Source organism: Monodon monoceros, unplaced genomic scaffold, assembly GCF_005190385.1.
Source record: "Monodon monoceros isolate NGI ecotype Baffin Bay Population unplaced genomic scaffold, NGI_Narwhal_1 Super_Scaffold_4, whole genome shotgun sequence".
NCBI classification, from domain to species: Eukaryota; Metazoa; Chordata; class Mammalia; order Artiodactyla; family Monodontidae; genus Monodon; species Monodon monoceros.
Window position 1 is genome coordinate 33,817,409 of NW_021703781.1, and position 24,267 is coordinate 33,841,675.

Here is a 24,267-nt window from a genome sequence, read left to right on the forward strand (position 1 = left end):
AGCCCAGACAAGGGTATGCCCACCATGTGCAATGTGTCCCGAGGCCCGAGGTTCAGCCTTAGCTGGCGGCAGACAGACAGACAGGGAGGACCAGAGAACAGCTCATGCCATACATCTGAGGGAATCCTCAGCAGACTTAATGCCAAGAGCCATCCATGCTTCCTCTGATGGGACCCAGCCTATCCCCCACCCCAGCCCCCCAAAACAGAGGGGCTCTGACTCTGACCCTTCAGTTTCAGACACACGCCTGCACCCAAGTTCCCACCATACTCAGATTCGGCTGAAATTCAGCCCCGATGCCTTGCTCCCATGACCCTCCGGAGCCCGACGAGTGCATTGGGCCTTTCCACGCAGCTGGCGGTCAGACAGCACACTGGAAGGCAGGTCCAGGGCCATGAGGCAGGGAGGACAGGAGGGCAAAGGCCGCAAGTGAGAACCGGGAAACCAGCAAGACCTACAGCCGGTGGCAGGGCTATGGCGACTCCCGGGCCCCCATGCACCTCCACTTGCTGCTGAGATGAATTTACCTGACGCATCAATCCAACCCACTTCTGACGTCATGATTTATTCACATAATTACACCTGAGTTTTAAAAAATACTGATTTACAGCTGCTCTAACATCTGGATAAGGATATCACTGCATTCCATCCCAGGAAGTTGAGGAGCACTTTGAATTTAATGGGCTATGTTATTTTTTGGTTTTGGGGTTTTTTTTTAAATATTTATTTATTTATTTTGGCTGCGCCGGGTCTTCATTGCGGCATGCGGGATCCTTAATTGTGCGTGCACGCTCCTCAGTTGCGGCACGCATGTGGGATCCAGTTCCCCAACCAGGGATTGAACCCAGGCCCCCTGCATTGCGAGTGCAGAGTCTTAGCCACTGGACCACCAGGGAAGTCCCTGGGCTGTGTTTTTACAAAAAGTGTTCCCCTTCTTCAAATACCTGGGAAGAAAGCTGAATGATACAGGCACTGGGGTAGCTTTCATTTGCTCAAGGGGACAATGAGGGAAGGGAAGGTCACTTCCAAGTCACGGTTATTTCCCAGGGGAGCACAGTGTGTGCCCATTGTCCAGGTGAGAAAACTGAGACCCAGAGGTATTGACGGCTCAGCCCAAGGCCCCACAGTTACATAGTGCAGAGTTGATCAGGAGCACGTCCTTGCTACCGCCCGCAGCCTTGTTTGCCTCACCACACCATGCTGTCTTCCAAGAACATTACAAATTTGCTCACTGTTCTTGCCTCCTGCTGCTTGCACTCTATTCTCAAGCTTGAGATATACCCTTCTTAGGCGCACAGCTAGAGTATGTTGAGAACATTTTTCTTCAAGGAAAGCAGAGCACGAGGGGCCAGCTGCCCCTTACCAGTGGTGTATGTCCTTGGCATGTGGAGCCCTCATTCCCTATTCAGCAAGCATTCAGTAAGACCGCTTTGCATGCCAGGCCCCAGGCTGGCACTATGGGGGGAAAGGTGGCCATACCACCCTCTGTAGCACCGATTAGAATCTAGTGGGCAAGACTGACATTAGTCAAATAATTATGTGATGGATATATCGCCGCAGAGTGAAACATGCACTCTGCAGGAAAAGCCCGGGGCGCCATGGGCATATCTAACAGACCTGGGTATGGCAGGGCACCAGGAAAAGCTGCCCCGAGGAGCAGTGATTGGGCTGAAATGGAAAAGATGATAGGAGTTAGTGAGGTGTGCAAAGTGGGCACAAGAGCAGCAGGGGCTGCTCCAGGGAGAGGAAGCCAGCGTGAGAAGATTCTGGAAAGGCGAGTTTTCTCATTTGTAAAAGGAGGGCGATGATACCACCACAGGGCATGGTAGCCAAGACCGAGATGATGTCGTTCAGGAGACTGGCACCCTGACTCTTTTGACCCTGGAAATTTCCCATCAGCAACAATCCAAGGAGGAAAATAAAACCTGACACATGAAGATTTTCAATGAAACACTGTCCAAAAGAACTGACTGAAGAATTGGAAAAAGTTACAATGTCCAATAACAGGAAACATTAGGTAGGTTATGGAACATCAATTCTTTATCTCAATGCAATCATTTAAAATGATCATTAGGAGGTCTTTGCAACAACACAGCAAATGTTTATGCCAGGATGTTAGCTCAAAAAAAAAAAAAAAAAAAGCAGAACACAAAATTGCCTCTAGATTATGAGTGACTCTTTATGAAATTCGTGTGCATGTGGTTAGAGAAGAATACAGAAAATGAAAAAGGGGACTGGGCTAGGCAGTAAGGTTATGAAATTCATCCTGATATTGTCAGAATGCCTTAAAAATAAGCAAAATAGGTGTTAGACTATGAAGAAGGACTTGCGTTCAGGTGTGAGAATGGGAAGACGGGCCTGCCTTCAGGAATGGGGATGGCAGGAGGGAGACTTAACTTCAGGTTCTATTCCTGGGTGGCACAGTTGGGCCAAGTCCTTCACCTCTCTGATTCCTGCTCAATGAGGTGAGGGTGGGGGTGTTTCAGTGAGGTCAAAGGACACGTCTAGGGAAGCACTGGAACAGGATGGAAAGTTCGAGTGGCAGAGCGGAGATGGAGCAGTTCTGCAGCTGGGCAAGCTCCAGGATGAGGTCGTAGGAGTCGTTTGCTAAGATGGATGGAGGTGGTTAGGAGAGGGGTGAGGTCAGAGAACCCAGACACCTGTGTGGGCTGAGGCCAAACCTGCCTACATAAAACCCGAAGTAGACGCAAATGGATTCTTGCACTACAGGCCCCGGAACAGGAGGTTTTCACTGTGCAGACACAGCAGGAACGTTGAGGACTTGAACCCAGATGTTATTCCTGGTGCTGTCTCACTGAGTATGACTCTTATTGCCTCAGGTAGCCCCTGACACTGGTGGTGATGCTGCCAGGGGCTTACAGGCCGTCAGCCTGCAGTTACCACTCCTCCAGTCTGCTGGGCATCTCCTTCCTCCAAGCAGCCAAGACACCAAACTTCAAGGGCGTGTCCATGAGTTTCCAGAGGGGCCCCGAGCAGCTCACCACCTACCTGCATCCTCTCCAGGGCCTCACATTCCCCCTGCGTGCTTGCTGCTCTGATAAGGGAACCCAGGAGTGGGCTGCAGCAGCCCAAAGAGCTATTCTGCCCAAGAGCGATGACAGCAGAAGTGTGTCATGAGAAGATCCACAGCTACCATGACCACGATCTGAAAGGTGTCCCTTGAAAGCGTCCAACATACAAGCAGCGCAAGTCTTAGAAGCAAATCCTGAGTCAGGCTGCCAGCCCAAACCCTAGCCAGGTCAGGAATCATGTCAGTTTTTCCAAATAAAATGGAAATACACTTTGTTTACATCTCTACCTTATACGATCGAGGGGATTCAATGAGACAAGACACAGAAAGTGCCTGGCCTGTGGTAAGCCTCCCCAAATATTAGCTGTTATTATTACTGCCTGCTTGGAATGGAGCAGTTATCCATCTGTTGTCCTCCGGCACTGGAAACTTCCATGAGAAAAGGCGTGTACACACACACACATCTGCGTGCACACACACACACGGCACACGCACGGGTGATGTTTGGGAGCCCAGCTCCATCTCTGTCTAGGAGCAGAACCCCTGGGGTTGGGGGGAGTGGTGCCAGCCCACACACCCCACCACCTGTACCAGATGCCCTCTGCTTTTCTCCACAGAGTTATTTACATTTTTTCATTTGCCTTTCTTCTAGTCTTTCTGATTTCCCACATTCTTTGATTTGCATGTCCTGTGTTCAACAGGGGAGGTCTTTGATCACTTTCCTAATTCCGTCAGCACTTCTTGGAAGAGGCCCACACGTCAGAGGGCCCACGGGTGCCTGTGAGTCTGGCAGTTTTTGTGTTTGATCACTCAGTCTCCTGAGTTATTTCAGGGCAGCCCTTGCCTCAGCTGGCTTTCATCCGTCCCCACCCTGGCCCGCTTCCCTCTGGGAGCCTGTTCCCTCCCTGCACACCATCATCTGAGTTTGCTCCTCTCCCAAGCCCTGAACGCCAGCCCAAGTTCAAAATTCCAAACATTCATTCCACTTTCCCTTCATTGCCCTTTGCTTCTGCTTTTCTCCTGACCCTTTTTCTAAGCAAACACTCTTCCAGACATGGTTAGAGACTGAATATCTATCACGACATGCATTTGCCTTCCTGTTTATCTTGCTTTAAGGTGTCTTCCCTCATCTGTAAGTCAAAACAGCCATTCTCTAAATTCCAGCAAGGCCTCTGCTTAGCAGCTAAGCAGTGAACGAAGGGAAAAAGGAGCAAATTGAAGTGCAAAGAGAAAGAGAAACTACATGCTCAGGGATGATCACTCACCCCAGTGCTGCCAGGCTTGAGCACGGCTCACAAAGCTCTCAGCAAAGGGCTTGGGTGCCCAGCACACACAGCCCCACTGACCTGCCCCAGGGTAGGGGCCTCTGTCATCAGGCCCAGGGGCCATGGCCACCCTCAAGGTCAATGCCAACAACTCCACAGAAGAACAGCAGCGTCCACTGCTCTGTGTCCCAATGCCAGACGGCCCTTCAGCCCCAGCTGCAAGCAGTAAGGCCTGGACATCATACGATGGTCCCACCCAGATGTTCATCAGATCACCTGGGGAGATTTTTAAGCATCTGACTGGTCACAATCCTACAGCTCCCTCCTAATTGATCTAGGGTGGGGTCTGGGCCTCAAAGCTGTCGGAAAGCTCCCTAGATGCCTCTACTGTACAGGCCGGGGTGAGACCACTGCACTTCCGAGAGCTGGGACGCAGGAGCCAGGCGGCTGGGATCCAAATCCTGCTTCCACAATCCACCTCCAGCAAGTTACCCCCACCTCACTAGGCCTCCGTGTCCTCAGTTATAAAAGGGAGAGTCAACATAGCACTTCTGGTATATAAAGTAGAAAAGGCATGTGAAGAGCCTAGCACACTGTCAGCGCTCAATAAACACTAAGTACTCCCATCTTTCTTTCATCCCGGGGTCATCCCATCCCAATTCTCTCCCTGGCCACCAGGAGGCCTCTGCAAAGGGCTTTTCAGAGGGAAATGGAAAGGCCCCTGGGTCTGTCTCTGGGGTTGGGCTGACTGCCCCAGGCAGCAGGGAAGATGGTGTGGGTCACAGTGCTTGTCACAGGACTACTAGAGCAACCAGCTACTGGGAAGGAGGACAGCATTCCTAGAGAGAACAAGGGGTAGGTGGGGCACCAGGGGGACTGCCAGTCGCTGCAACCCACAAGCCCAGGGTTCAAGGCAGTTCTCCTCAGGCCACTGTTGGACAGGTATTCCAGGACCAGGCTCTCATGGCTCATTCTTCCTCCCTCTCCCGAGCTGACACTCATACTTTTCATCTGGACAAGACTCTGAAAGAGTCAGCCAGATGGGGTGGGCACCTCAATAACCCCATAAGACCCTCAGACTCCGAGCGTCCGTGTGTGTCAACTTAAATGAAGGATCAACGTTAATAATCAGGTTTAACAACCAACTAAAATTCTTCATTCATTCATTCATTTGCTTACTCAGTAAACTGCAACTGTCCAGTTGTTGTCCTCTGGCGATGGAAACTTCCACTACTCCTGTACCAGGCATAATGCTGGATGTGGGGAATGCAGAAACAAATACAGCCCACTGTATCAGTAAGCTCTTGCCATAATAATGCCATGTAACAAACCACCCAAACTTCAGCGGCTCCAATAAAGATGTTAAAAAATAAAAAAAAATAAAAAACTCAGTGGCTAAAACCAACCGTGATATATTTTTACAGATGTGTGGGTTGGTTGGGGCAGATCTTTTTCTCACTGCACGTTTGTGGGTCAGTCAGCTCAGTGGCTGTGATCTGACCCTTATGTTTCTCATCCCTCTGGGACTAGTGGATTACCCAGGGCTTATTCCTTCTCTTCTTAAAGGTGAAGGTGGTAGCAACTCAGGAGGAGAGGTGGAAACATCCTACATCTCTTGTACCCGGGCTCAGAACTAGCACCTTGTCACCCCTGCTAACATGCTGTTGGCCAAAGCAAGACACATGGCCAAACCAAGCCAAAGCATGAGAAAGTATACTCCACCCACCATGAGGCCACAGCAAGGGCGTGATGAAGAATTGGGGGTAACTATTCAACTGGCCACACCCAGCGTCTGCCCTTCAAGAGTTCCTCCTGGCCAGCACGGGGAGGGCAATGTATCAAGAACAATTGCAGCACGACGTGTTTTTGCCCCAGTCACTGGGGCCATTTGGGACCCAGAGTCTTTTCTAGCCAGAAGGGAACGTCCCCTCTCTCATTCCCCCTACATACATGTCCCGTAAATTAGGCCCAGCAGTTTTTACCCCATTTGACATGTGGGGAAGAGGCAACTTAGAGGGATAAAGGGGCTTGCCCAAGACACACTCAGTTGCCTCAGTTCTCCACTATTATTTGCATTTGGTGAGAGGGTTTATTTGAAAAAGGAAGTAGATGTAGTGTGCATAGCTTCCCAGGCTAATAGAAAGCAGAGATGAGCTGGTCAATAAGTCATGCTATTTAAGGAGGTCAAAAAAATCCAAACTGATGAGAAGAAGCACTCATGAACTAGCACAGCCTTAACCCGCAGGAAGGTACCATTTTTTAGAAAGAAAATGCAAACTTCTGGAGGACTTCCATGTTCTGAGCATACTACAGATACTGTCTCACTGAATTCTCAGCGGAACGCTGTAAGATGCTGTGAGGTGCTGGCTCCATTTGATGGATGAGGAAATGGACAATCATAGCAACTAGAGTCCTTGCCCGGAGTCCCACAGCTGGTGGGTGGCAGAGACAAGGCTGCAGGCAGACACCTTCTGTTTGAAGACCTGAGTCGCCACTGAATGCCTTAGATGACAACACAGGAGTCATCCACGTTGGCCCAGGTGAGGACGAAGCACAGGCCAGGCCAACAAGGAACAGATGGGCTCACAGAGAATCCCCGTGCCATGTCTATAGGATGAGGGGTGGCTCAGCTCTCACCCACAACCTCCTGGGATGGACCTCATTGGCCAGCCTCAGGGATACGCATTCTCTTCCCAGCTCCTCAAGCGAACATCTGTTTTTCTAAAAGCTGTGAATGTCACATCAAAAATTTCCAATTACCTTCCCCTTGGTTTTATTCAGCATCAGTGTATTGGAGGCATAATTAGTCTGAGATGAAAACCTGTATTGTTCCCTTCTCCTCAGCAATGAAATAGGTTTCCAAATGTGCCAACAGAGAGGACTCTTCTCCAAAAATGACAAACAGAAAGTGAAGGATGAAAGCAGGAGTGAAATACAGATTGATGACAACTGTGGCTGAGTTAGGACGGGGGTGGGGGATGTGATGGTGGAACCTGCCAAGGAGCTCCAGCTCCAAATCTCACCTCCTCCTCGCCTTCTAATGAGGATGGGCCTTTTCTGCAGCATAAAAGTAACGCTGATGAAGATGAAAGGCCAATTTCCACTGATTTGTTTCCTAATGATACATCATGAGAACGAGGCGCCTTGGGGGGTTGCTGAGTGTGGAGGTGTCTGAGCATTCTTCTCCCCAGGGCTGGCCATACCCAGAGCCTGGGGGCCTTGGCCGAGGTGTGGAGGCTTCCCATTGGCCAGGGTTACCCAGAATTGGGCGAAAATAAAGACAGACACAAATTTTACATGAGTAGAAAATACTTCTAGAAGTTGGGTATTCAAGGAACCAAGACTCAGAGGTTCTCATTGACCCCAAGTCTTGCAAGAGACGAGACATTTAGCCTCTGATTTGTCCAGTATTGTCCAAGCAAATCTTCAAGGGTCCTATTAGTACAATACGGGCAATGATATCCATTCTGCTCCCACTCTTGCCTTCTTATAGGCTCGCCCCACAAAGCAGCCAGAGGGATCACTAAATGGAAAACAGCTCATGTTATTGTCCTAGAAAAACCCTCCAATGACTTCCCTTCACACTTAAAATAAAACCCACTTCCTCACCTGGGCCGCAGAGCCCAGGAGGTGTACCGTCACCCACCTCTCTCACCTCACATGTCATTCTCTCCCCTCCTCTCACTAAGCTCCAGCCACTCAACCATTCTCGTTCTGTTCTTCCAACCAGCCGACCTTTATTCCCACCTTGGGACCTTGGCAATGGCAAAGGTCTCCCTTACAAGAGCAAAGGCCCTCACGGGCCTGATTCCATCAAGCAGGTCTTAGCTCAGAAGTCGAAAGTGGCCCCCAATCACTCCATATCACGTCATCCTATTCTGGGATCCTTCTTATAGATATCATGTGGTATCATCTTGCTTTTTGCCTCTTCCTCTCGCACCCAGAATGTAAGCTCTGTAGTTGTGGGGACCTCACCTGTCTTATTACCCATCACCCCAGCACCTTGCAGAGTTGTAGAGCATCTGACACACAGGAAGGGCTCAATAAACATTGATGGACTCAAGACCAGTAGGGAAGCTGGTGGGGCTCGGCTTACAAAGAGGACCACAAGATGAATACATACTACCTTCAGATAACTGAGGGACTGACATGGGGGAAAGAGTAAAATTGTTATGTGGCCCAGAACGTGGATCTAAGACTAATGAGAAGCCATGGGACAGATTTTGCCCAACATTAAGTAGGAGCTTTCTCACTGTTGAGCTGCCCAATAACAGAATGGGTTTCCTCAGTAGATGGCGAGTTCCCCACCTCTGGAGGTGTGTAGGCAGAGGCCACTGTTTGTGCCCATGGAGTCAAGAGATGAGCATCCTTCTAAGTTCCTGAGTCCACAGCCATCATCAACATCCACTTTGGTGTCTTCTGTCTTGGTCTTATTCTCCCATCCAGATTATAATCCCCTGAGCAAGGGCAGTGGATCTTTCTCCAGCACAGCCCCCCAGTGCCTTGCACAGGGCAAGGCCATGGTGACAGATGGAGCACACACGTCCGCCAGACATGGAGTGGAGTAAAACGTGCCTGATTCCCCTTAAGGTGAAAGCAGGAGGCTCCAGGCAGGGCTATCTCCGTGGGGCTCCATGTGGAGATGGGCACCTTCCTGACAGGGCTGAGCTTGTGGCCTGTGCCTCCGTCCAGGGACACAAGCCTGGCGAGTGGACAGGTGAGGAGGTGAAAGAGGAAGAGGTGGCAGTCACAGAACATCACAACCTGCACTCTGATTGCTTGTCCCCCCCGGGAGGGGCTGACATGATTTCCAGCCCCAGACAAGGAACCAAGGCTCAGGGAAGCCAGGCTTCTGGTCCAGTCCTACAGTGCGTCTAGGTGATGCTGAGAGTTGAGCTCAGATCTGAAGGATGCCATGACCTGCAATCTTGACACCTTGACCCCCAACGGGACAGACACTTTCCTCCCCATTTTAGACCTATCCAGTTGGAAACATTCTCAACACATTCTGCCTTTTCCTCTCCCCTGTCTCCGGAGAAACTGAGGCCCCTTCAATCCCCCAAGTCGAGCCCAAATTGGAACTACATTCGGCTCCCTATTGTTTCATCCAGACTCGTGCCTGTTCAGAGGGAAGCTGATAGAAAAGTACATTCACATGCTCCCTCCTCCCAGCCCTGTGCAGGCACAGAGCTCTCTGTGCATGCCACACCTCCTTTCCATCACCTGGGACAGGTACTCACATGGAGGCACTCAGCGCCAATTTGCCAAATAACCACGTGTCAGGACAAGTCATGTCAGAATACTCTTCCCTCCCAGCCCACTAACAGGAACCCAGTATCAGCCACTGTATCTCCTCCAGTTCCTCGGGCTTCCTGGGCTGGTTTGTGGACTTTTGCAGGAAAAAAAAAATAGGGGCAGAAAGAAGGAGGAGTGAGGAAGAGAAGCAAGAGCACATGTGGACTATGAAAGGTGACGTATCCAGAGTCTGGGGAGATGGTGGCTTCTAAGAGACAAAGGGGGAGAGAGAAAGAGAATGAGGATCTTAAGAAGTGTTGTGAGTGATGAACTGGATCTTCTGACAGTCTTCAAAGGATTCAGTCAAGAACTGTTAAGCACATCATTATGTTTCCTGTTTGTTTGTTTTTTTTCTAGTGTGGCTTTACATAGAGGCTGGGCCATGGGGCACCACCAGTTTTATTTGGATTACAAATGAATGACATGCTAGTCTCCAGTGACGGTAACTCTGACTTACTATGTTAGCCATATTTAGAATTAGTCACACAAAGAAACCTGGCTCCTCGTTCATATCATAGTAAAGTGTATTACCCTCCCCACCACAGAAATGAAAGACGTTCAGTGAAAATTCTGAAACTGTAAGTGTCTATTTTTGTACTCAACTATGAAAGAATTTGTGAATATATGTAAATATGTTAATTAAATTTTATTGGTCATGTTAAAATATTTTTTAAGCAGATGAATGAGTAAATAAATAAATGAGAACCCCAAATCCATTGTTTAGCTCACAACGTCATAAGTCTCTCCTGCCTGTGTGAGAAATGATAACGGTCAATATAATTCCTAGGTAAAGATCTGCCCTGTGCTAGGCACCCTTTTTACATGTATTAACTCCTTTAATCTTGATAGCCATCTATGAGGTAGGTAATAACATTACCTGCATTTTGCAGGTGAGAAAAGTGAAACGTTCACTTTGGATCCCATAGTTAGTGCTGGAGCCACAATTCCAACTCAAGAGGATGGTTCCAGCCCCATGTGTTTAGCTACTCTATGAATCTGTGCAAAGATCCAACTTGCCTGCTGAGCCAGCTACCCCACTACACCGGGTCAGCCCCATCCCAGCTGCTCCTGTCAGAAATAGCCTGCGAGCTGTTGCCCTGAGAGGCCAAAACGTGTGCATATCTTGTAACAGCTTAGGGTTAAATGGCAGAAAAATCAACCCAATGCAGTTGTCACCTTCTTGGCTATAATTGATAAGTGCTTACAAAATTTTATTTCACAGAAACACAATAATGACATGAAAAATAGGTATTTGGAAAGCACTGAGGCTCAAATGTTGAGGCTGAGGCATGTCTGCAATACCTCTACCCCCAGAATCTGTCATGCAAACACCCAAGAGCAATAATGCTGCTCTGCATCCCTTCTCCTCAATAGAGCACTCAGGGAGGAGCCCCAGGGGTGACAGGCTGGAAGGGGCAGGGTTGGAACCTCAAGCAAATTTAGCTTGCCTTAGAAGCCATGAGGCTGGAGACTGCTTATGGGAGGATGGTACCCACAAGCAGAGGGCTTCTCAAGGGCTGAGAATGTGTCTCACTCATCTTTCTATTTCTGGAGATCAGTGCCAGGTCTGACACACATGCAAAAGTCAACATGCAAAAGTGCTTGTGGGTTTGACTTGAATTAATAAGCGGAATTGAATGGCCTTCTCTGTTTCATAGAGTAAAGAGCATGAAAGCTGCAAGACAGACCGGGTGGCCAGGGCTGTGGCTCACCGAGAGCACGTGGAGCATCCTCTCCTTAAGTGTGGGCTGCACGCTGTGGCATCTTTCCAAAAAGGATGGTATAGGAAAAGGGAAACACAAACTAATTTCATGGTGAAGACACTTGACAAACACGACCTCAGCCAGGTGGTCAAGGTCAACATCAACAGTGATCATTTATATTGATGGCACATTCTTTGATGTGACGATGAGAATGGCACTCTTCCTCTCCCAGTCTAATCATGAGAAAACATCATACAAATCCCAACTGGGGGACATTCTACATCATACCTGGCCAGTGCTCCTCAAAATCGTTAAGGTCATCAACAGCAAGGAAAGTCTGATAAACTAACACAACCAAGAGGAGTCTAAATGATGACTAAAGCAATGTAGTGTCCTGGATGGGTTCCTAGAGCAGAAAAGGCACAGAAGGAAATCTGAATAAAGCATGGACTTTAGTTAATAAAAATGCATCAGTAATGGTTCATTAATTGTGACAAAGGTACAATACGAATGGAAGATGCTCATAATAGGGGAAACTAGGTGTGGGGTATATGAGAACTCTCTGTACAATCTTCGCTGCTTTTCTGTAAATCAAAAACTATTCTAAAATTAAAAGTTTATTTTTAAGAATCGGAGCCTCGTCCTGAGTTCTATACTTCCAAAATAGTCCTCAAAAGTGTTCCCTTTGGGCTTCCCTGGTGGCGCAGTGGTTGAGAGTCCGCCTGCCGATGCAGGGGACACGGGTTCGTGCCCCTGTCTGGGAAGATCCCACATGCCGCGGAGCGACTAGGCCCGTGAGCCATGGCCACTGAGCCTGCGTGTCTGGAGCCTGTGCTCCGCAACAGGAGAGGCCACAACAGTAAGAGGCCCGCCTACCGCAAAAAAAAAAAAGTGTTCCCTTTTCCCCAATTATCCCTGCCTTTATCAGTGCTATGTCAACGCTCACCCAAATATTGCCACCACCCTTCCTCCCTGGCCCCAGGCCCCCACCCAATCCACCCTGCTCCCTGAGGCCACCCAGAGCTTTCAGCAGCACAGATGTGACGCCCATGTTGCAATGGCTCCCCTATCTTCAGGATTGATTCCAGCCCCCAGCACTGCATCTGGGGTCCTTTCACAGCCTTGCTTCCTACTCTTCCTGTAAATGCCTATTATTCTGTCCCCAAAAAGCTATTTCTCCAGCTTCCATGTGCTTCCCTCCCATGCTCCTGTACTTGCTGATCCGTCACCTGGGATGTCCTCTGCCCACTGTTTACCCAGGCTGACTCATGCCTGTCCTTCAAGACTCAGCTCATACATTGCTTCCTACAGAAAGCCTACTTTGGCCCCAGGGGGGATATGTTGGCTTTGGTGGACACCCCAATCATACCTACACTTAAATCTATTCTGCACTGTTGATGATTGCCTACTTTCGCTGAGGACAGGCACAGTGCTCTCACTCGTATTTCTAGTGCCAGTCTTCACCAAATGTTTATTTAACAATGAGTTAATCACTAGCGGAAAAGGTGGGGTAAAAAAATCGTAGCCAGCATTCCAGGACTTCTGTTCCTGGGTTTTAAATTACAGATTCTATGCTTCAGAGACCCATCAGCCTCGCTAGAGTCCTGTGTAACCACATTCCATTATATGGCAAATGTAATGGTTACTAGATTTAATTATAGCAGGATAATTAATGTCAAGGTATTGCCAGTTTGGACATAAAAATTAAATATCACCTTCAATGTAACTATTCTCTAATGCTGTGATGTGAAATCCCAGTTTCTGAGGAGAGGTACCTTTACCATGGGGGAAGCGATGCCAGGTAGGACTTCTGCCTTGCCGGCTGCCCCTGTCCTCCAGGAAGCGTGCCTCTGCCCTGGCTTGAGGCTGAGCTCCTGGCACCCCTCACCCTGAGATGGGTCCCCTCTCTTACACACGCAGGCACAGGCCGCCATACCTGGTCTTGCTCTGGCTAAACCAAGGACCTTAGACAGAGGAATTTCTCAAGGGATCTCTCTAGGACCCTTGGGAGGTTCCCAAGTCACACATCCTTTCGTGACCTCAACTTAGCTCCATAACAAGAAGTAAGAGCAACCATGAGGAATGACGGACCCTCAGAACCTATGTCAAGGCAGAGACGGTACAGCCACAGCTCAGGGAGGGGATGCCCCACCTGCTGCAGACCAGGAAGGCCTCACCTTGGGCCTCCAACCCTCTGCCACGCCCTCTCCTCCAGGCACTCACAAGCCTGGCTCTGGTTCCATCCTTAGTGTGACTGTGATTTCATTCTGTGCCTTAACAAAAAACATTGTCTCCTGTCAGTAGACTTCTGGCTACTCTCAAATGCTAGGACCACGAATGCTCACACCACACAAGCCAAACACAGGATGCAATGTGCCACCCTAGCCCCTCTCTCTCCCTGGATCCAGCCCGGACTCGGGAAGAGACAAGCCCAAGCTCCCTCCTGGCTTGCTGGAACATTTATAAATACTAGAGCCCTGAGCAGCCATGTAATGAATCCTACTACCCTAAGGCCACCATGCTGTGAGGAAGCTCAAACTAGTATATTCAGAGAGACCATGTGAAGAGGGAGAGATGCCCAGCTAGCCTCCAGCTTCTCCTTCCCCTCACTGTTCCAGATCCAGCCATTGTCTGACTGGAACAGCAGGACAGACCCAATCCAAAATCACCCAGCTGAGCCCTTACCAAATTTCTGACCCGAGGAAAACATGAGAGAAAATAAAATAGTTTTTGTTTTAAGCCACTAAGTTTCAGGGTGGTTCATCACACAGCAATAGATCACCAGAACAAAGGTCCAACATCAGAGCTACTGCAGTGAACAAACAGTTCTCGGATCCTTCTTCCAGCAGCCAAAATTGGCTTCAGCTTCTCAGAGTGTCCCGGTCCCAATGTGGGACAGAGAACGACGTGCCAATGTCCTGGCGCTCCTGCTCAAACAACTCCGTGAAACATTTACTCACAGCCCACAATCGCAAGGCCTGGGATTCCCAGGCCCCATCAACCCCACACAGCAAGGACTCCTTGCCCCTACCTCACTCCCACCCACCAACCAGAAGTGAAATAAAAATCACCTCTGAGGGCTTCCCTGGTGGCGCAGTGGTTGAGAGTCCGCCTGCCGATGCAGGGGACACGGGTTCGTGCCCCGGTCCGGGAAGATCCCACATGCCGCGGAGCGGCTGGGCCCGTGAGCCATGGCCGCTGCGCCTGCGCGTCCGGAGCCTGTGCTCCGCAACGGGAGAGGCCACAACGGTGAGAGGCCCACGTACCGCAAAAAAAAAAAAATCATCTCTGAGCACTCTGTGACCGAGCTGAGACCTCATGTTACAAGTAAGACAAACATGGTGCCAAAGGCTGTAGTTCTGATGGGAAGCACAAACCGCACGGTCATCCACATCATCATTACCACCATCTTCTTCACCATCGTCACCGCCATCATTGCCGCCACCACCACCACCATCTTCATCACCACCGTCACCGCCATCTTCAACCTAATCACCGTCGTCACCATCACTGCTAGCAGCAGCAGCAACAGCAGAAGCATCACCGCCTGCATCACAGTAATACCAGGGACAGTTCCTGAGCGCTTCACTAGGTACCAGAAACCATGCTAAGCACGTCCAACGCACTGTCTTGTCAAACTCTCATCACATTCTCATGATGCTGTCCTGCTACTACCCCCCATCCTAGAGATGAGAAGACAAAGTTTTACAGCAGTTTTATACCTTGCCCACAGCCACCAGCCATAAGGCCAGTGCTGGGATTCTAACTCCAAAGGCCATGCCCATTCTAACTGCTCTGGCTCTCCTTCCCTCAAGCCGGCTCCATGGCTCTTCACCCTGAATTGCTTTAGAAATATTCCACTGGAGACCCCAGACCCCCGAATATTCCCCGGCGGTGCCTCAGTCCCTGCATCTGGAAAATGGGAGTGGTGACAACAGCCTGGTCTGGGCAGAGCGTCAGATCTGAGGGACCCTATGTCGTGGGAGGGGGCAGGGTGCAGTCACTTACTAATCACCTGCTCTAGGTCAGGCAATGCTGGGCACTTCCCATATGTCTCATTTAAACTTCAACAAGCCCCGGGGGCGAGCAGGGATTAGCTTCCTATTTTACCAGTGACCCCAGATTCAAAGAGTGAGCCCAGCTGTGTAACTCCCAAGCCCTTGCTCTTTCTGTTGCCGCCAGTGCTCCCCAAACTTGAGGACAGGTCATACCTGCCACACGGCAAGGCCCCTCTGTCTGACCATGTCGGAGAAGCGGGGTCATTCACTGTACATTCACTTAGAGGGATGAATGGGCCCGGGATGTATTTGCTTTGCCTTCCCTGGGGCAGTCAGCCATTCTGGGCATGGCTCCATCCTCAGAGGAAGAGACACCAGACAACTGGAAGGGAACACAGAGTCCCAGGGTTGGAATTCTCCCTGCTCAGCCTCTTCCTGGCTCTGGAGTCCAGCCGGGTACCCAGCTAGCTTATTATACAACTTCCCTTCTTTCTGAAGCTAAAACTAGCCAGATTTGAAAGGACACCTCCCCTCAAAGAAAGAAAAAGTCATGATTTTTTTAAATTGGCCACTGAATTAAATGTGCAAATAGTGTTCCCCATCACAATGAGAAAGTCTTTTTTTCCCCCACCTTTTATTTGCCTCCGAGGTTTCCTATTATGCCTAGGCTATAGCCATGGCCCTGATAGGACTGATCCCATGGGGTTTGAACACATGGAGAGCCCCAGTGGGGTGTGGAAGGGGGTTGGGGGAAGCAGGCGGATAAAGGTGGGACCCAAGAGCAAACTGACCCGCATTACACACACACACACACACGTACACATGCACACACATGCACACAAACATACAACAGCAGCCCAGATTTGTTTACATATCGGCACAAGTGCAAACAAGCAGAGGCCGACAGGTGGGGAGGCCTGCACTGGCTCAGTAGCAGTTCTGCCTGACTCCCATTAGGTGACCGAGGAAAGGTTAGTCATGGTTGGGTTTGAATTCCCTGGTGAAGGAGAGAGGAAAGACGTTTCTGCAAAGAGCATGTGCTCTCGGCCTTTCCAGAAGGAGAGCCCTTGGAACAGCAAGGCAGGCCCATTTGCACACACATTAATAAAGTGAAAAGCTGCTTAGGTTGATTACTTGCTCCTCACGGAAGCTGCCGTGGTGGCTGCCAGGAGGCTGCACTCCCCGCTGAGAACTTGCTTGGTGAGACACAAAGCAGGGGCCTAATTCCCACACCAAGGGCCCATGCAGAGAGCCCCAAATGAGCTCCTGTGCCCTCCCAGAAAGCAGTGCTTTGTGCTCCGACCCTGGACCCCTCCCCACATTCACCTCCCACCACCCTTCCCCTGGCTCACCCTGTGCCAGGCACACCCTCCTCCTCCCAGATCCTCCAGTGTGTGCCAAGCTCAGTCCAGCCTCAGGACCCTTGCACATGCTTTCCAACTGCTGACATCGCTCTGCAGTCAGATCTTGCTTGATGGGCTCCATCACATCCTTCTGGTCGCTCCACGAAAGCCTCCTCCTTGGCAGCACCATCTCTCATCACTGCAACTAAAACAGTGTCCCAGCGACCCACTCTCTTCTTACCTTGCCTTATTTTTCTTCAAGAAGGTTGTCACTAACTGAATTACTTTGGGTTTATTCATTTATTTGCTTAGTGTCTGCCCACTGCCTCCACTAGAATGTGAGCTCTTTGAAGTCAGGGACCATATCTGTCTCAGCCCTTCTGTATGCCCAGTACCGAGAATGACCTGGTCCATACTGGCTGCTGGATTATCATTTAATCCATTTCAAGACAAGCAAACTGAGACCTGGAGAGGCACTAGAGTCAGAAAGAGCACAGCATCCTAGGGGAGCCTGGTCCGGGCCGGGCTCAGGCATTTACTTGGGCTGTAGGCTCACTTCTCATGTTTTTCTAAACCATGTCTCACTTGCAGGAAGGGACCAACCTCACCTCTCAGTTGCTTCCCAGCTCTCAGAAAGAGCTGTGTGGAGCAGATGCTCAGAGAGTCACCAAGTACATCAGCCAGGCTTTTAAGAAATTGACCAGTTCCCGGTATCATACTCAGGAGCACCCAGGGCCATGGAAAGCTACCAGACTCAAGAACAGGACACTGCCAGCCCCAGGATAAGCAACTAGCAGCAGCACTGTGGAGTACTATTAGGGCCCAAACCAACACCAATGATAACCCCTGTCTAAGGAGTTGACCTCCACACACTTAGTTCCCATTTAACGTAGACTTTGAGCAATGGTGTATAATAAGCCCAAGAACTTCCTGCAAATAAATACAAAGAAGGATCCTAAGGCAAGTCAGCAACATCCTGACACCAACTGGCAAGGGCAGGAAGAATAACAGATGCACAGAAAATGGGGTATCTTGAGGATCCAGGAGTGAAACAGGAACTCTTAGGAACACTGTGCTAAGGATGATGGTTGATTCCTAGTGAGAAAGAACTGGGGAAGGAAAATGGGCTCACTTCACTCTATGCCCATATTTTAAAATGCTGAAGTTGACAGTATATAAGAGATAAGCCAGACATTGCCACTCAGCAGTCTGAAAAGTCTTATCAGCCCTGCCACAGGCAGAGTCGGCCAACGGAGAGCTTAAAAATCTAGTAATTAGTTGCCGACATCTAAGAATTAAGAGATTTCACAGTAAAGTCCAGATTTCTACCTCCTGTTGAGACACAGGAAGCAGCAGCTGCACCAGCCCTTCAGGTGGGAACCTCACTGAAGCCTGAGCATCCCCTCCAGGGAATGACGTGCCCGCCAGGTGCCCACAGGTCCTACACTCTCAGCTCTTCTCACAGCCCACCTGCTCTGCGCTTTAATATACCTGCCTGGAGGTCATGGGCATTCAGGTTTGTGATTTGTGTTATATCTGGCTGGCAAAGGGTGGCTTTAGCCATTCTTACCTAACGCTTTGGTTGTCTTCAAAATCTGCACGTGACAGAATTAGCCAAGAGTGGTTCGTGGGGTTGCCTGGGTTGGATGGACCCACTTGATTACTGCAGAGCCGCAAGAAGACCTGATGCACAGCGCCTTCCCCCATGCTGTCAGCATGGCACTCGCTCCAGTCGGGGGCTCACCGGTGGGCACACAATTCTCTCCCTCACGGCTCTTCCTGAGTGCGAATTTTCTCTCCAGTTAAGCTTGGCCACTCTTTGGGGGAGGGGCCTGTACCTTTCTCCCCCAAAGCACCCACTGTGAGGGGTCTGGGGGCAGGTCCCACTCTGTCTTGATGGTGGCCAACCACCAACAGTCCAGAAGGAGCTCAAAGGCTGCTCAAAGCACTGCTCCTCTGAGCCACTGACACTTCCACCCTTGACCCCGATAGCCCAGGTTGGTTCTACAATCTCAGCCAAGTACCATCCAAAGACATGAGGAAGGTATTATTATCCCAGTTAGCAGACCAGTAAACAGGCTCAAAAAGATGGCACCAATTGTGAGCTGGGATCTCACTGTGTGCCTATTTGTTCCAAAGGCAATGTCCCTTCCTCTGTGCTGTCAGCAGCCCTAGATCCTGAAGACGCACCATCGTGTCCCCAGCTGAGCATCTAAAAGCCTCAGATTTCCTCCGGGAAGAAGGGACTAGGTGGATACGGGAGGAAGGAGGAAAAAAAGGGGACACACTCGGGTCTTCTGCCCTGGCTCTTGTTACTGAAATTAAAGTGCTTCTAGTCCTGAATCTCCCTATGGAGAGATTCAGGGTAGGAACCCAATGCCTTCCCTCACTGCCTGCCAGTGTACCGGGGCTTTGTATATGGGGTTGGGGGATGCACGCAGGTTTCCCCTAGTAAATGTTTCCTTTGATGTTCTACTTGCATCTGCTTCTTTCTCTCACACCTTCACACTGGTCTTCCCCAGCATCTCCTTTCTCCCCAATCTCCAGGGCTCCAACTGTGAACCACAACCCTTGTTCTTTGCTTTCTCCCTGACATCACTCATGGGTGCAGATACTGAAGACTCACGGGTAACACACCAGGGGAAGGGATACGCCACTCCACTCCCACATAGCAAACAGCTGAGAAATGAGTATTAGACCCACCTATTAATGGCCCATCGACCATGCCCGCGTCTCTCCTTCAGTCAATCGACCCAGCAGCAGGTCTCCATCAGAATCCCTAATGTCAACCACCAGCACATTTCAAACTTTGGAATGTTGACCTTGCCCAGAGTCACAAAAGATTTTATTCCTCTCAATGCCTCAGGGCCTCATATCCTTAAATTTTCTAAGACTCATCCATCTCCCCATTGACACAATAGTGCTAGCCATGTGCTAGCCACTGTGAAGGAGGAAACAGGGAGATCTGCACCCCAGAATGTTCCCTATGCTTAATTCTTAGAGTAACCTTGTGAGTCAAGTATCATTAACTCCTTTGTACAGATAGGGAAGCAAAGCTCAGAAAGATGCACGGTGAGGAATGGGACAGAAGCTGGACCATGTCTGTTTGGAACTCTGCTCTTTCCCTGTCCCACTGACCACACTATAGAAGGGTCAAGTAAAATGCCCTCAGGCTTTCTGGTGACCAGAGTGTCCCCTGAAAGATGCTCTTCTGGTTACCAAGGAGAGGCACAGGCAGCCTGTCCATCCCCTCACACTCTCTGCAGGTGTGTTGGCAAAGACAGGACCGCGATGGGGCGAGAGGGATCCCTCGTTCCCCAGATGAACTCTCAGAGGTATCCAGTCCACCTTCTGGAACCCGACCCCACCTGCTCTTCAATGGCAATTATCGAGCCCACCATTTGTCAGATTATAGGAGGAAAATGGGCTTCCCCTTGATCTGTCAAAGGCAGCAAGCTTCCTCCTTCTCCCAGTGGCATGTAGTCGAAAAGATCTGGGCTGTGAGTCAAGGAGTTCTGAATTCCCATCCCAGCCCTGTCACTCTATCTGTGGGAGCACAAGCAAATCTCTAAATCCCCCAGGCTCCAGAGCTCTGTGACAGCCCTTCCTTTCCAGCATTGCTGAGGAGATTCGGTGAGTTCATGGGTCTAAATAAGCGAGTTTGATAAAGGCCTGTTTTCCATCTCTCCTGCTGTTCCACATCCCCCACCTTGCCACTCTCACCCCAAAGTTGACCAAGGTCAAAACAAAGTTCAAGAGGACCTTCAAGATGGCAGAGGAGGAAGACATGGAGATCACCTCCCTCCCCACAGATACATCAGAAATACACCTACATGTGGAACAACTCCTACACAACACCCACTGAACGCTGGCGGAAGACCTCAGACCTCCCAAAAGGCAAGAAACTCCACACATACCTGGGTAGGGCAAAAGAAAAAAAGGAAAAAACAGAGACAAAAGAATAGGGACGGGACCTGCACCTCAGGGAGGGAGCAGTGAAGGAGAAAAAGTCTCCACACGCTAGGAAGCCCCTTCACTGGCAGAGACTGGGGGTAGGTGTGGGGGAAGCCTCGGAGTCATGGAGGAGAGCGCAGCAACAGGGGTGCGGAGGGCAAAGCGGAGAGATTCCCACACAGAGGACTGGTGCCTACCAGCACTCACCAGCCCGAGAGGCTTGTCTGCTCACCCGCCAGGGCGGGCGGGGGCTGGGAGCTGAGAGGCTCGGGATTCGGAGGTCAGATCCCAGGGAGAGGACTGCGGGTGGCGGCATGAACGCGGCCTGAAGGGGGCTAGTGCGCCACAGCTAGCCGGGAAGGAGTCTGGGAAAAAGTCTGGAACTGCCTAAGAGGCAAGTGACCATTGTTTCGCGGTGCACAAGGAGAGGGGATTAAGAGCACTGCCTAAACAAGCTCCAGAGACGGGCGCGAGCCGCGTCTATCAGCACAGACACTAGAGACGAGCATGGGACGCTAAGGCTGCTGCTGCCAACCACCAAGAAGCCTGTGTGCAAGCACGGGTCACTATCCACACCTCCCTTCCGGGGAGCCTGTGCAGCCCGCCACTGCCAGGGTCCCAGGATCCAAGGACAACTTCCCCGGAAGAACGCACGGCACGCCTCAGGCTGGTGCAATCTCCTGCTGGCCTCTGCCGCCACAGGCTCACCCCGCATCCGCACCCCTCCCTCCCCACGGCCTGAGTGAGCCAGAGCCCCCAAATCAGCTGCTCCTTTAACGCCCTCCTGTCTGGGCAAGGAAAAGACGCCCTCCAGCGACCTACACGCAGAGGCGGGGCCAAATACAAAGCAGAACCCCGGGAGCTGTGCGAACAAAGAAGAGAAAGGGAAATCTCTCCCAGCAGCCTCAGGAGCAGCGGATTAAATCCACACAATCAACTTGATGCACAATGCATCTGTGGAATACCTGAATAGACAACGAATCACCCCAAAATTGAGGTGATGGACTTTGGGAGCAACTGTAGACTTGGGGTTTGCTTTCTGTGTCTAATTTGTTTCTGGTTTTATGTTTATCTTAGTTTAGTATTTAGAGCTTATTATCATTGGTAGATTTGTTTATTGATTTGGTTGCTCTCTTCCTTTATATATTTTTTATTTTTCCTTTTTCTCATTTTGTGAGTGTGTATGTGTATGCTTCTTTGTTTGATTTTGTCTGTATAGGTTTACTTTTACCATTTGTTCCAGGGTTCTATCTGTTCATTTTTGGGGTTTTTTTGTTTTTTGTTTTTAGTATACTTTTTAGTGCTTGATATCATTGGTGGATTTGTTTATTGGTTTGGTTGCTCTCTTCTTTTTCTTTTTAATTACTTTTTTTTATTTTAATAACTTTTTTTTTCTTTCTTTTTCTTTTCTCCCTTTTCTTCTGAGCCGTGTGGCTGACAGGATCTTGGTGCTCCAGCCAGGTGTCAGGCCTGAGCCTCTGAGGCGGGACAGCCGAGTTCAGGACACTGGTCCACCAGAGACCTCCTGGGCCCACATAATATCAATCGGCAAGAGCTCTCCTAGAGCTCTCCATCTCAACGCTAAGACCCAGCTCCACTCAATGACCAGCAAGCTCCAGTGCTGGACACCCCATGCCAAATGACTGGCAAGACAGGAACACAACCCCACCCATTAGCAGAGAGGCTGCCTGAAATCAAAGTAAGTTCACAGACACCCCAAAACACACCACTGGACGTGGTCCTGCCCACCAGAAAAACAAGATCCAGCCTCAGCCACCAGAACACAGGCAACAGTCCCCTCCACCAGGAAGCCTACACAACCCACTGAACCAACTTTAGCCACTGGGGACAGACACCAAAAACAACGAGAACTGTGAACCTGCAGCCTGCGAAAAGAAGACCCCAAACACAGTAAATTAGGCAAAATTAGAAGACAGAGAAATACACGGCAGAGGAAGGAACAAGGTAAAAAACCCACCAGACCAAACAAATGAAGAAGAAATAGGCAGGCTACCTGAAAAATAATTCAGAGTAATGATAGGAAAGATGATCCAAAATCTTGGAAAGAGAATGGAGAAAATACAAGAAAGGCTTTAACAAGGACCTAGAAGAACTAAAGAGCAAACAAACAATGATGAACAACACAATAAATGAAATTTAAAACTTTCTAGAAGGAATCAATAGCAGAATAACTGAGGCAAGAAGAACGGATAAGTGACCTGGAAGATAAAATAGTAGAAATAACTACCACAGAGCAGAATAACGAAAAAAGAATGAAAAGAATTGAGGACAGTCTCAGAGACCTCTGAGACAACAGTAAACACAACATTCGAATTATAGAGGTCCCAGAAGAAGAGAAAAAGAAAGGGCCTGAGAAAATATTTGAAGACATTATAGTTGAAAACTTCCCTAATATGGGAAAGGAAATAGTCAATCAAGTCCAGGAAGCACAGAGTGCTCCATACAGGATAAATCCAAGGAGAAACACGCCAAGACACATATTAATCAAACTATCAAAAATTAAATACAAAGAAAAAATATTAAAAGAAGCAAGGAAAAGCAACAAATAACATACAAGGGAATCCCCATAAGGTTAACAGCTCATCTTTCAGCAGAAACCCTGCAAGCCAGAAAGGAGTGGCAGGACATATTTAAAGTGATGAAAGGGAAAAACCTACAACCACGATTACTCTACCCAGCAAGGATCTTTAACACCCCACTTTTACCAATGGACAAATCATCCAAAATGAAAATAAATAAGGAAACACAAGCTTTAAATGGTACATTAAACAAGAGGGACTTAATTGATATTTATAGGACATTCCATCCAAAAACAACAGAACAAACTTTCTTCTCAAGTGCTCATGGAACATTCTCCAGAATAGATCATATCTTGGGTCACAAATCAAGCCTTGGTAAATTTAAGAAAATTGAAATTGTATCAGGTATCTTTTCCAACCGCAACGCTATGAGACTACATATCAATTACAGGAAAAAAAACTGTAAAAAATACAAACACAGGGAGGCTAAACAATATGCTACTAACTAACCAAGAGGTCACTGAAGAAATCAAAGAGGAAATCAAGAAATACCTAGAACCTAATGACAATGAAAACACGATGACCCAAAACCTATGTGATGCAGCAAAAGCAGTTCTAAGAGGGAAGTTTATAGCAAGACAATTCTACCTCAAGAAACAATAAAAATCTCAAATAAACAACCTAACCTTACACCTAAAGCAATTAGAGAAAGAAGAACAAAAAAAACGCAAAGTTAGCAGAAGGAAAGAAATCACAAAGATCAGATCAGAAATAAATGAAAAAGAAATGAAGGCAACAATAGCAAAGAGCAATAAAACTAAAACCTGGTTCTTTGAGAAGATAAACAAAATTGATAAACCACTATCCAGACTCATCAAAAAAAAAAGGGAGAAGACTCAAGTGAACAGAATTAGAAACGAAAAAGGAAAAGTAACAACTGACTGCAGAAATATGAAGGATCATGAGAGATTACTACAAGCAACTATATGCCAGTAAAACGGACAACCTGGAAGAAATGGACAATTTCCTAGAAAAGCACAACCTTCCGAGACTGAGCCAGGAAGAACTAGAAAATATAAACAGACCAATCACAAGCACTGATATTGAAACTGTGATTAAAAATCTTCCAACAAACCAA

General features: G+C 49.0%; 1 protein-coding gene and 1 non-coding gene across 2 annotated transcripts in view; both read right to left on the reverse strand.

The window, feature by feature from the left end:
• Window positions 1–24,267, reverse strand: part of GRID1 (glutamate ionotropic receptor delta type subunit 1) — a 674,601-nt gene that overhangs the window by 434,433 nt on the left and 215,901 nt on the right. The gene's annotated exons all lie outside the window — the stretch shown is intronic.
• TRNAA-CGC lies at window positions 824–896 on the reverse strand. The gene has a single exon. It is a non-coding gene; the product is annotated as a tRNA-Ala (tRNA).